Source organism: Neovison vison, chromosome X (genome assembly GCF_020171115.1).
Source record: "Neovison vison isolate M4711 chromosome X, ASM_NN_V1, whole genome shotgun sequence".
NCBI classification, from domain to species: domain Eukaryota; kingdom Metazoa; phylum Chordata; class Mammalia; order Carnivora; family Mustelidae; genus Neogale; species Neogale vison.
Window position 1 is genome coordinate 87,343,732 of NC_058105.1, and position 14,917 is coordinate 87,358,648.

The window sequence follows — 14,917 nt, forward strand, 5'->3', positions numbered from 1 at the left end:
TGAGCACTAGGTGTCATATGTAAGTGATGAATCACTAAATTCTACTCCTGATACCAATATTACACTATATGTTAACTAACTAGAATTTATTTGATTTTATTTTATTATTTTTTTCTTTTTGTATTTTTCATTTATTTTGTCAGTGTTCCAAGATTCATTGTAAATGTACCACACCCAGTGCTCCATATAATATGTACCTTCGTTAATACCCAAACTTTGAAAAAAACCCAATGTCATTTATAGAAAATTTTATAAATTTTGTAGTTTGTCCATTCTTCTCTCCAGTCTGGTGTCACACATTGTATTTAGTTGTTATTTCACTTCTTTTTTTTTTTTTTAACTCTGGAACAAGTTCTCAAACTTTCTGTCTTAAACAACCATGATAGTTTTGAGACGTGTGAGCCATTTACTACAGTGTCCCTCAATTTGGGTTTACCTGATTTTCTATTCTCATGATTAGATTCAACTTATGCATTTCTGCAAGGAAGATCACAAAAGGTTACTGTGTCCTTCTCAGTGCATTATATACCTGATATCCATTTATTCCATCACTGGAGATACTAAATTTGATCTCTGGGTTAAGGTTGTATTCATCAGATTATTCCAACATAAATTTAGTATTTTCCCTTTGTGCACTTAAATATTTTGTGTGGAGATGTTTGGAGGCTATGGAAATATCCTGTTCCATTATCCATTGATGATTCATCACTGAATCCATTAACACATGACATTGAAAAATTATGTATCCAACTTTATCATTTTTCCCCATTTACTGGTAAGGGTTCTTCTGCAATGAAGAGCTTTTCTCTCGCCCTCATTTATTAATTATTCATGTCTTCATTTGTTTCAGTATGGGTTCATGAATATATATTTTATTCAATTTGTAATGACCCATTACCATCACAATTTATTTTGATGCTTGAATTTGCCCAGATTTGGTCACTGGAAGCCCCTTGACTTCTGTTCCATGTCCTTTGGTATTTGTACATTTTTCTTTGAAACCTTTTCTGATGCAACAAGATGTTCCAGACTCTTTTTGTACTTTGGCTGTTCCATCCCTGGAATCAGCCTTTTTCCCAAGGACCCCTGGTTTCTTATAGTATAGAAGGGTACTTTGAATGGAGCCTGTGCTTTTAAACATCATTCTCTATTGGCACTTTGACTTGACAATCCCCTACATTTCCTTTAACTCATTATCTAGTATGTGGAATTGGTATAAAAATAGGGTATTTGTCATAAGTATGTGGCAAGGTATAAACAAAGTAAAGAAAGCATTTAGTGTAAGGCTTGGAACACAGGTAATGTTTTAAAATGAGACAATTTGAGCAACATAGTATGTAATAATAATAATGGATTATGACCCATTGAGTAAGAATCTATAAGTACACTTGAAAAAAAGTGGTAGCAATTTTTATCATTATATTTTTTACTATCAAATACTTCTGAATGTTGATAAGATCCGCCTCTGGGAAAAACCTCAGGATTATAACATTTGTCTCATCAAATCAAGGCCAGCTCCAACATCACAGAGCCTACAAGAACAGAAACATGAAGAATGATTGTAGAAGCAGGCTTCAGGACTTGTTAACTGACAGACTTCAATATTGTAGACAAACAATATAAAGTGAAGAATGGCAGTCGCTCCTACAACTCCTGCCTCCAGAACCCAGTACTTTCATTATCATGACCCTAACACCACTGTGGTGTTATAATGGATATTTATTATTTGTCTGCTCATTCACTAGACTGTGAACTGACAGATGTAACTTGTTTATGACCTACCCTTGACACCCAGAGCAGTGTTGCTCTGTATAAGAGACATTTAATAAGTGTGTGCTGATAGCAACAGTTGCCAAACTGTGGAAAGAACCAAGATGCCCTTCAACGGTCGAATAGATAAAAAAGATGTGGTCCATATATACTATGCAGTATTATGCCTCCATCAGAAAGGATGAATACCCAACATTTGTATCAACATGGATGGGACTGGAAGAGATTATACAGAGTGAAATAAGTCAATCAGAGAGAGTCAATTATCATATGGTTTCCCTTACTTGTGGAGCATAAGGAATAACACGGAGGACATGGGAAGATGGAGAGGAGAAGGGAGTTGTGGGAAATTGGAGGAGGAGACAGATCATGAGAGACTGTGGACTCTGAGGATCTAACTGAGGGTTTTGGAGGAGATGGGGGTGGGAGGTTGGGTGAACCTGGTGGTAGGTATTGTGGAGGCCTACATATTGCATGGAGCACTGGGTGTGGTGCATAAACAATGAATTTTGGAACACTGAAAAGAAATGAAAGAAATAAATAGAAGTTTTAAAAAAGTATGTGTGTGCTGAATGAAAAAGAATTAATGAAAGTGCTGAGCAGTTTCAAATATCTCGTTAGCATAACTAACAAGAGAAGGAAATTAAGGTTGACAAAAGTAGAGAAGCATCTTCAAAGTCATACACTTGTAAGAGATAGAGGTTGAATTCCATCCTAGTCTGACTCTAGAAGCCTGAAGCCTTAGTTGTATTGCCTCCTTGGATGATGGGCCTTCACAGAAAGAGAAGTCTGCCCAGTTTCCATGTTTCCCAGAGTTCAAGTGGAAGCCCCATTTGGACCAGACTCTGTGTCCTAGACTGTTCAAGGATCAGTTAATTATTTCAATGAATCTTTATGGGTCACTTATTATAGGTCTTTCAGACTTTGGGGTATAGCTGAGAGCACAACAGATTCCCTGCTCCTGTTAATATTTCGTTCTAGTGTGGAGAGATATACAATGAACAAAAGGACTCATTAAATTTTAAATGGTGGAGTAATTAAAGCTTGGTTAACAAATGGAGAATCATCCAACATCTGTGTGTATAGAAGGAAGAGTGAATGTGGAGGTGAAAGAGAGCTTGCTAGGTTCAGGGCATTTGGAGTAGTTTGTAATCACTGGAGGTTGAGTGGAATATAGGCTGGGGTTCATGTGGGAAATTAGAAAGTAGGATCCACAAGAAGATGAGTCACTTAACTTCTTAGGTACTAAGTGTTTTTGACAAGAAAAGATGGATTTACACATTTGAGAAAATGTGTGGCAAATCTCTAAGGCTCAAATCTAAAAACACTAATGTTCTTTTCTGTTACTGAGTAGTAATGACAATAATTATAGCTGCTGTTTTTGAGTTTGCTATTTATTAGGCACTGTGCTAGTTGCTTTATGTGTTTATTTATCCCCTATAATGAAGAGTAGTGGGGATTTTTATAGTTTATAATGTTGGGAAGCAATAGATGGCAAGTATTAGGATTAAATTCCAAATTTATTAATTTCAAAGAGCTTGTTTTTTGTCTAAGTTTCTGCTTTCCAGACTGACACTCAGGCAAATGGTGACCACCAAGATGAATTGAATAGCACAAAAAGTTTAAAAAGGCAGTTACAAAGATTAAATGACATAAAGTTTATGAAGTATTTAGTAAAATGGAAATCAATTAAGTTTATTATATTTCATTCTTAGTTTTTAACTTTTTTTAAAGTATATATATATTTTTTTTTAATTTATTTTTTATTTATTTTTGGCTAACAGTATTCATTATTTTTTCAACACACCCAGTGCTCCATGCAGTCCGTGCCCTCTGTAATATCCACCACCTGGTACCCCAACCTCCCACCCCCCTGCCACTTCAAACCCCTCAGACTGTTTTTCAGAGTCCATAGTCTCTCATGGTTCACCTCCTCTTCCAATTTCCCCCAACTCCCTTCTTTTATATTTTCTTGAATTAATTTTTATAAATGCCATAGTAGCATGCTGTATTTTTTTAGTAATTTTTTATGATTTCATTTGAAATGACCATATTTGAGGAAAAGGTGATTTAATTTAAGTGTTATGATACTAGCATGGATTTTGCATGTGTCATGTCAAACCTATTGTTATATCAGATGATTGACTGAGGTGCTGTGGAAAATGCTGTGCAAAGTCAGGTTTTATAAAGAAACTTTATGTTAAGTACAAGGTAGAGCTGCTAAACAACTTTCTGTTAATGAGATTCTCCCAGAAAGCCTCACAGTTGCCTTGGAGTTCTCTTGGAATCTGAACTCTAAAGCCATACAAATGGTGTCTAGAAAAGTGGGTACATTTACTCTGTGTGATCTCTATAAACTATTACTTTTTTATGATAGCAAAATTCAGTTTTGCCACCATATTTCCAGAAGTATTTCCCTGGATATGCAAGACCAATGAGACATGGTCTGTCACAATCATGGATCTCACAATCTTGTGTTGGGGACCGATACATAAATGAAAAAAGGAACTCTACCATCTGAAATAAAAATCTGTATAGGTTACCGTGGGTAGGGACATAAATCAGTAAACCATAGAAAAGAACAGAAAAGTGTCCCAAATGGTAGAATAAGTGATACCATACAGTGTTTTTCTTTCTCTGTCTGGCTTATTTCACTTAGCATAATGTCCTCCAGGTTAGCCTATGTTGTCATAAATGGCACGACTTCTTTCTTTTTTATGGCTGAATATAAATATGTATAACATTTTCTTTGTCTATTCATCTATTGACGGCCACTTAAGTTGTTCCCATATCTTGGCATTTGTGAATAATGCTACAATGAACATGGGAGTGCAGATATCTCTTTGAGATGGTGATTATTTTTTCTTCGGATATATATCCAGAAGTGGGATCATTGGATCATGTGGTAGTTCTATTTTTAATTTTTTGAGGAATCTTCACATTGTTTTCCATAATGGCAGTACAAATTTACATTCCCACCACTAGTATTCAATGACTCCCTTTTCTCCACATCCTTGTTTGTATGTGTTATCACTTGTATTCTTGGTAATAGCTACTCTTATAGGTGTGAAATAATATTTCATTGTGGTTTTGATTTGCATTTCCCTGATAATTAGTGATATTGAGCACCTTCTCATGTACCGGTTGACCATTTGTGTATCTTCCCTGGAAAAATGTCTGCTCAGGTCCTTTACCCATTTTTAATCAGATAATTTGATTTTTTGCTATTGAGTAGTATGAGTTTCTTGTATTTTTTGGATATTAAGTCCTTATCAGATATATGGTTTACAAATATTTTCTCCCATTCCATAGGTTGGCTGTGGATGGTTTCCTTTTCTGAGCAGAGACTTTTTAGTTTGATGTAGTCACATGTGTTTATTTTTGTTTTGTGCTTGTGGTTTTCTCAGATTTTTAAAAAATGCTATCAAGACAAATGTCAAAGAGCCTCCACTTTATGTTTCTTCTAAGAGTTTTATAATTTTTTGTATTAGATTTAAGTCTTTAATCAATTTTCATTTTTGTGAGTGGTTTAAGATTTGGGTCCAGGGGGAGGAGTCAAGATGACAGAGAAGTAGCAAGCTGAAACTACATCAGGTAGCAGGAGATCAGCTAGATAGCTTATCCAAAGATTGTAAACACCTACAAATCCAACGGGAGATCAAAGAGAAGAAGAATAGACTATGGACTCTGAAAAACAATCTGAGGGGTTTGAAATGGTGGGGGGGGGTTGAGAGGTTGGGGTACCAGGTGGTGGGTATTATAGAGGGCACGGAATGCATGGAGCACTGGGTGTGGTGAAAAAATAATGAATACTGTTTTTCTGAAAATAAATAAATCAATTTAATTAAAAAAAAAGAGAGAGAAGAAGAACAGCAATTCTAAAAACAGAAAATCAACCACTTTCTGAAAGGTAGGACTGGCGGAGAAGTGAATCCAAAGTGACGGGAAGATAGACCACGGGGGGAGGGGCTGGCTCCCGGCAACAGCAGAGCAATGGAGCACTAAATCAGGACTTTTAAAAGTCTGTTTCACTGAGGGACAACGCTCCAGAGGCTAAACTGGGGTGAAGCCCACACAAGGTCAGTGTGGCCTCAGGTCCCGCAGGGTCACAGAAGGATCGGGGGTATCTGAGTGTCACCGAGCTTGCAGGTATTAGAACGGGGAAGCCAGCTACAGAGACAGAGCCGAGGAGTGAGCTCTCAGCTCAGGGTTACCTTGAACCGGTTGCAGGCTTGGTGAGCACGGAGCACAGCCAGAGGCCAGGGAGACGGGAGTAATTGGGCACTATTCTCTGAGGGCGTACTGAGGAGTGGGGCCCCAAGCTCTCGGCTCCTCCGGGCTGGAGACTGGGAGGCCGCCATTTTCATTCCCATCCTCCAGAACTCTAAGGAAAGCATTCAGGGAACAAAAGCTCCTGAAAGCAAACCCGATCAGATTACTCAGCTCGGTACCTGGTAAGGGCGGTGCAGTTCCACCTGGGGCAGACACTTGAAAATCACTACAACAGGCCCCTCCCCCAGAAGATCAACAAGAAATCCAGCCAGGACCAAGTTCACCTACCAAGGAGTGCAGGTTCAGTACCAAGGAGAGCAGCGGAATTCCAGAGGAGGAGAAAGAAAAGCACGGAACTCATGGCTTTCTCCCCATGATTCTTTAGTCTTGCAGTTAGTTTAATTTTTTTTTCAATTTTTTTCTTCTTCTGCTAATTTTTTTAACTTTTACCCTTTTCTTTTTTAACGTTTTTTAACTAGTTTATCTAATATATATATTTTTCTCTTTTATATTTTTTCTTTATTTGTTTTCTTTTTTAATTTTTTCTTTTTTTTCTGAACCTCTTTTTATCCCCTTTCTCCTCCCCCCACAATTTGGGATCTCTTCTGATTTGGTTAAAGCATATTTTCCTGGGGTCTTTGCCACCCTTTTTGTATTTTACTTGCTCCTTCATATACTCTTATCTGGACAAAATAACAAGGCAGAAAAATTCACCACAAAAAAAAAAGAACAAGAGGCAGTACCAAAGGCTAGGGACCTAATCAATAGAGACATTGGTAATATGTCAGATCTAGAGTTCAGAAGGATGATTCTCAAGGTTCTAGCCGGGCTCGAAAAAGGCATAGAAGATATTAGAGAAACCCTCTCAGGAGATATAAAAGCCCTTTCTGGAGAAATAAAAGAACTAAAATCTAACCAAGTTGATATCAAAAAAGCTATTAACGAGGTTCAATCAAAAATGGAGGCTCTCACTGCTAGGATAAATGAGGCAGAAGAAAGAATTAGCGATATAGAAGACCAGAAGACCAGATGACAGAGAATAAAGAAGCTGAGCAAAAGAGGAACAAACAGCTACTGGATCACAAGGGGAGAATTCGAGAGATAAGTGACACCATAAGATGAAACAACATTAGAATAATCGGGATTCCAGAAGAAGAAGAAAAAGAGAGGGGAGCAGAAGGTATATTGGAGAGAATTATTGGAGAGAATTTCCCCAATATGGCAGAGGGAACAAGCATCAAAATTCAGGAGGTTCAGAGAATGCCCCTCAAAATCAATAAGAATAGGCCCACACCCCATCACCTAATAGTAAAATGTACAAGTCTTAGTGACAAAGAGGAAATCCTGAAAGCAGCCCTGGAAAAGAAGTCTGTAACATACAATGGTAAAAATATTAGATTGGCAGAAGACATATCCACAGAGACCTGGCAGGCCAGAAAGCTGGCATGATATATTCAGAGCACTGAGCGAGGAAAACATGCAGCCAAGAATACTATAGCCAGCTAGGCTATCACTGAAAATAGAAGGAGAGATTAAAAGCTTCCAGGACAAACAAAAACTGAATTTGCAAACACCAAACCAGCTCTACAGGAAATATTGAAAGGGGTCCTCTAAGCAAAGAGAGAGCCTAAAAGTGCAGATCAGAAAGGAACAGAGACAATATACAGGAAGAGTCACCTTACAGGCAATACAGTGGCACTAAATTCATATCTCTCAGTAGTTACCCTGAATGTTAATGGGCTAAATGCCCCAATCAAAAGACATAGCCTATCAGAATGGATAAAAAAAAATAAAACCCATCTATATGTTGCCTACAACAAGAAACTCATTTTAAACCCGAAGACACCTCCATATTTAAAGTAAGGGGATAGAAAACAATTTACCATGCCCTCAGACATCAGAAGAAAGCAGGGTGGCAATCCTTATATCAGATCAATTAGATTTTAAGCCAAAGACTATAATAAGAGATGAGGAAGGACACTATGTCATACTCAAAGGGTCTGACCAACAAGAAGATCTAACAATTTTAAATGTCTATGCCCCCAACGTGAGAGCAGCCAACTATATAAACCACTTAATAAAATCAAAGAAACACATCGACAGTCATACAATAATAGTAGCGGACTTTAACACTCCCGTTGCTGAAATGGACAGATCATCCAAGCAAAAGTTCAACAAGAAATAAAGGCCTTAAATGACACACTGGACCAGATAGACATCACAGATATATTCAGAACATTGCATCCCAAAGCAACAGAATACACATTCTTCTCTGGTGCACATGGAACATTCTCCAGAATAGATCACATCCTGGGTCCTAAATCAGGTCTCAACTGGTATCAAAAGATTGGGATCATTCCCTGCATATTTTAAGACCACAATGCTCTGAAGCTAGACCTCAATCACAAGAGGAAATTTGGAAATAACCCAAATACATGGAGACTAAAGAGCATCCTTCTAAAGATTGAATGGGTCAACCAGGAAATTAAGGAAGAATTGAAAAAAATTCATGGAAACAAATGATAATGAAAACACAATGGTTCAAAATCTGTGGGACACAACAAAGGCAGTCCCGAGAGGAAAATATATAGCAGTACAAGCCTTTCTCAAGAAACAAGAAAGATCTCAAGTATACAACCTAACCCTACACCTAAAGGAGCTGGAGAAAGAACAAAAAAGAAACCCTAAACCCAGCAGGACAAGAGAAATCATAAAGATCAGAGCAGAAATCAGTGAAATAGAAACCAAAAAAACAATAGAGCAAATCAATGAAACTAGGAGCTGGTTCTTTGAAAGAATTAATAAGATTGATAAACCCCTGGCCAGACTTATCAAAAAGAAAAGAGAATGGGCCCAAATAAATAAAATCATGAATGAAAGAGGAGAGATCACAACCAACAACAAAGAAATACAAACAATTATAAGAACATACTATAAGCACTCTACTCAAACAAATGTGACAATCTGGAAGAAATGGGATGCATTCCTAGAGACATATAAACTACCACAACTGAACCAGGAAGAAATAGAAAACCTGAACAGACTCATAACCAGTAAGGAGATTGAAACAGTCATCAAAAATCTCCAAACAAACAAAAGCCCAGGGCCAGACGGCTTCCCCAGGGAATTCTACCAAACATTTAAAGAAGAACTAATTCCTATTCTCCTGAAACTGTTCCAAAAAACAGAAATGGAAGGAAAACTTCCAAACTCATTTTATGAGGCCAAATTCACCTTGATCCCAAAACCAGACAAGAATCCCATCAAAAAAGAGAGCTATAGACCAATATCCTTGATGAACACAGATGTGAAAATTCTCACCAAAATACTAGCCAATAGGATTCAACAGTAAATTAAAAGGATTATTCACCACGACCAAGTGGCATTTATTCCAGGGCTGCAAGGTTGGTTCAATATCCACAAATCAGTCAATGTGATAGAACACATCAATAAAAGAAAGAACAGGAACCATATGATACTCTCAATAGATGCTGAAAAAGCATTTGACAAAGTACAGCATCCCTTCCTGATCAAAACCCTTCAAAGTGTAGGGAGAGAGGGCACATACCTCAATATGATGAAAGCCATCAATGAAAAACCCACCGCAAATATCATTCTCAATGGAGAAAAACTGAAAGCTTTTCCGCTAAGGTCAGGAACACGGCAGGGATGTCCATTATCACCACTGCTATTCAACATAGTACTAGATGTCCTAGCCTCAGCTATCAAACAAAAGGAAATTAAAAGCATCTGAATAGGCAAAGAAGAAGTCAAACTATCACTCTTCACAGATGATATGATGCTATATGTGGAAAACCCAAAAGACTCCACTCCAAAACTGCTAGAACTTGTACAGGAGTTCAGTAGTGTTAGGATATAAAATCAACGCACAGAAATCAGTTGCATTTCTCTACATCAACAACAAGACAGAAGAAAGTGAAATTAAGGAGTCAATCCCATTGACAATTGCACCCAAAACTATAAGATACCTAGGAATAAACCTAACCAAAGAGGCTAAGAATCTATACTCAGAAAACTATAAAGTACTCATGAAAGAAACTGAGGAAGACACAAAGAAATGGAAAAATGTTCCATGCTCCTGGATTGGAAGAACAAATATTGTGAAAATGTCTATGCTACCTAAAGCAATCTACACATTTAATGCAATTCCTATCAAAATACCATCCATTTTTTTTCAAAGGAATGGAACAAATAATCCTAAAATTTATATGGAACCAGAAAAGACCTCGAATAGCCAAAGGAATATTGAAAAAGAAAGCCAAAGTTGGTGGCATCACAATTCTGGACTTCAAGCTCTATTACAAAGCTGTTATCATCAAGACAACATAGTACTGGCACAAAAATAGACACATAGATCAATGGAACAGAATAGAGAGCCCAGAAATAGACCCTCAACTCTATGGTCAACTAATCTTCGACAAAGCAGGAAAGAATGTCCAATGGCAAAAAGACAGCCTCTTCAATAAATGGTGTTGGGAAAATTGGACAGCCACATGCAAAAAAATGAAATTGGACCATTTCCTTACACCACACATGAAAATAGACTCAAAATGGATGAAGGACCTCAATGTGAGAAAGGAATCCATCCAAATCCTTGAGGAGAACACAGGCAGCAACCTCTTTGACCTCAGCTGCAGCAACATCTTCCTAGGAACATCACCAAAGGCAAGGGAAGCAAGGGCAGAAATGAACTATTGGGATTTCATCAAGATCAAAAGCTTTTGCACAGCAAAGGAAACAGTTAACAAAACCAAAAGACAATTGAGAGAATGGGAGAAGATATTTGCAAACGACGTATCAGATAAAGGTCTAGTGTCCAAAATCTATAAAGAACTTAGCAAACTCAACACCCAAAGAACAAATAATCCAATTGAGAAATGGACAGAAGACATGAACAGACATTTCTGCAAAGAAGACATCCAGATGGCCAACAGACACATGAAAAAGTGCTCCATATCACTCGGCATCAGGGAAATACAAATCAAAACCACAATGAGATATCACCTCACACCAGTCAGAATGGCTAATATTCACAAGTCAGGAAATGACAGATGCTGGCAAGGAATGCGGAGAAAGGGGAACCCTCCTACACTGTTGGTGGGAATGCAAGCTGGTGCAACCACTCTGGAAAACAGCATGGAGTTTCCTCAAAATGTTAAAAATAGAACTACCCTATGACCCAGCAATTGCACTACTGGGTATTTACCCTAAAGATACAAACATAGTGATCTGAAGGGGCACATGCACCCGAATGTTTATAGCAGCAATGTCTACAATAGCCAAACTATGGAAAGAACCTAGCTGTCCATCCACAGATGAATGGATAAAGAAGAAGTGGTATATATACACAATGGAATACTATGCAGCCATCAAAAGAAATGAAATCTTGCCATTTGCGATGATGTGGATGGAACTAGAGGGTATCATGCTTAGTGAAATAAGTCAATCAGAGAAAGACAACTATCATATGATCTCCCTGATATGAGGAAGTGGAGATGCAACATGGGGGGTTAAGGGGGTAGGAGAAGAATAAGTGAAACAAGATGGGATTGGGAGGGAGACAAACCATAAGTGACTCTTAACCTCACAAAACAAACTGAGGGTTGCTGGGGGGAGGGGGGTTTGGGAGAGGGGGGTGGGATTATGGACATTGGGTAGGGTATGTGCTATGGTGAGTGCTGTGAAGTGTGTAAACCTGGCAATTCACAGACCTGTACCCCTGGGAATAAAAGTATATGTATATAAAAATTAAAATATTAAAAAAAATAAACATCTGATTAGATAAAAAATTTTTAAAATTCCCTTTTCCAATTTGCATTTTTTACTTAGAAAGCTTAAAAATAAATAAATAAAAAATTTAAAAATGCAAAAAAAAAGATTTGGGTCCAGTTTCATTCTCTTACATGTCTATATCCTTTTTTCCTGTTGGTATTTATTGAAGAGACTGTCCTTTCCCCATTGGATGTTCTTGGCACCTTTATCAAAGATCAGTTAGTCATATGTATAGGGGCTTATTTCTGTGCTTTCTATTCTGCTCCATTGATCTATATGTCCATTTTTATGCTAGTAACATAGAATTTTGATAACTGTAGCTTTCTGATACAGTTTCAAATTAAGAAATGTGATGTCTCTAGCTTTGTTCTTTTTCAAGACTGTTTGGACTATTCAAGGTCTTTTGTGTTTCCCATGAATTTTAGGATTGGTTTTTATGTTTCTGTGAAAAATGCCATTAAATTTTGATAGAGACTGCATTGAATCTATAGACTACTTCTCAGAAACTTTCAGAACTGGTCACCAAATTCAGTAAAACTTTAGGATGAAAGTTCCACATGCAAAAATCATTTGCATTTCTATATACTAACAATAAAATAACTGAAAGAGAAATAAAGAAAATAATGCCTTTTACAGTAGCATCAAAAACAATAAAATTCTTGGCAATGAATTTAAGCAAGCAGGAGAAAGACCTGTACAATAAAAACTATAACACATTGATGGAAAAAATTAAAGAAGTTCCAAATAAATGGAAAGTCTGTTTTTTGTGATTGGAGGAATTTATGCCATTGAAATATCTAGGGATTAAGGTATTTGCTCCCTGCTTGGCTCTGTCAAAACAGCTGAGTGGGGAATTGGGATACTGCCACTTACTTCTGCGGGCTGAAATTGGGATGGAGTAGATCATTTCCTTTCTTGCCCCATGGAAACCACACGGGAGGTGGTGAGTTGGTGAGGTATAGTTTTTTTCCTTTGGTATTTGTCTATAGTAGGGTGGGAACTGCCAGAAAAATTTTAGGCTAGTAGGCCCCTCTCCTGGCCTTTTGCCTTGGGGAACAATTTTCCTTGGAGCTTTGTCTGTAGATGTTTGTAGTTTATGTTGGAGACTTATACAGCATTCTGTTCTGGATATGTGTAAGGCAATAGGAAAACCCAGAGAACTCATTTCTCTGTGGTTCTTCAAGTTTCAAAGTCCCTATGTTGTCTTTTTTCTTTCCACTTTTCTGAGTCTTTCAATATCTGCTTATTGTTACATCCAGGGTTTTTAGCTATAAAAAGGAGGATATAGGAAGAGAAGAGCTGCTCTATCTTGGCCAGATTCAACTTATGTAACTTTTAAAAACAGGGAAATCTAATATGCTAGAAGTCAGTATAGTGCCTACCATTGAGGGAATAATGACTGGAAGGGTGGCGATAAAAGTACTGTTTCTTGATCTGGCCAATAATTGTGCGTGTCTGTTCAGCTTGTGGGAATTTTTTTTTTTTTGAGGTGCCCCTCTTTTTATTTCTTTTAAATTTAAAATAAATCTTAAATTTATTTTATTTTTACATAATCTCTACACCAATTGTGGAGCCCAAAATTACAACTCTGAGATCAAGAGTCACATGCCCCAGGGACTGAGCCAGCCTGGACCTTTCTATATGTATATTATCAGGACAGAGTGTCACCTAAGTCTTATCCCAGGCCCCAGCCTGTGCTGTTTGCCTCCAAATGAGAAAAATAATTAAATAGATGAACTTTCTGGAGAGCCTCCCTTCCCTAACAGAGATTTCATCCCAAAGCAGTGTTTGTTTGCCTCTGGGAACTAACAGTGACCCTAGAGTTCAGAACCCTCATTGTCTGAATGCACTGCTTTATTAACCTAAAGTCCTGTCTCTGGGTCCATTATGTATGAAGCCCTGGCAGCTCAGCTCAAGGATGCTTGCAATTTGTGTGGTGGTTGTTGTTGTTTCTTAGTGTGTGTGTGTGTGTGTGTGTGTGTGTGTGTCTGTGTGTTTCCATCTCACTTTAGAGTCAAACACAGCATCCCAGAATTCCCAGGGTCTCTCTGATGGACAGTAATGAATTTCCTGTAAAATAAAAGCTCAGTATATATATAATGTTTGGCCTCATAGGAGGTCTTATTAAAGTAGGCTCTTAATTTTATTTTTTATTTTTTATTTTTTTATTTTTTTATTTTTTTTTCTTTTACTTTTTTTCCAATTTATTTATTTTCAGAAAAACATTATTCATTATTTTTTCACCACACCCAGTGCTCCATGCAAGCCATGCCCTCTATAATACCCACCACCTGGTACCCCAACCTCCCACACCCCCTCCACTTCAAACCCCTCAGACTGTTTTTCAGAGTCCATAGTCTATCATGGTTCACCTCCCCTTCCAATTTACCCAAATTCCCTACTCCTCTCTAACGCCCCTTGTCCTTAATTTTAAATTAAAACAAAGCAGAGCCTTTACTGTGAGAAAGAGAAATGTTTCATTTTAATTTAGTGGCAAATTTACATATGCCTGGAAGATATGTCTTCCTTTGAGAGTTCCAAGTTCAGTTTGGTAATGCAAGAAGCTTCCACCATGATAAAGTCAGGGGGATATGTATTCAGTAGTTCCCAAAATTCTCATGAATTTGTTGAAATGTATTATGATTTGCATGCTTTTGCTTATAGATGCCATTTTCGATGACACACTTTTTTAAAAATTTGATTTTATTTGAGAGAGAGAGAGAGAGAGCGAGCCAGCACAAGAGCAGGGGAAGGTGCAGAAGGAGAAGCAGACTCCCCTCTGAGTAGGGAGACTGATGTGGGGCTCTGTTCAGGACCCTGAGATCATGACTTGATAGGAAGGCAGATGCTTAACTGACTGAGCCACCCAGGCAACCCTCAATGAAATGTTTTGATGATGATATAGGCATATTATTTGAAATTAAATTATATGTACTACCTAATGTCAAGCATAAAGAACAATTTATAGAGTATGTGGTATTTCTACGCATTTTTGTGAAGGTATTTGGGGTGTGTGTGTGTGTGTGTGTGTGTGTATGTTAAACACAAAGTATGGAAGCCTACATTATAAAATATTGATAGT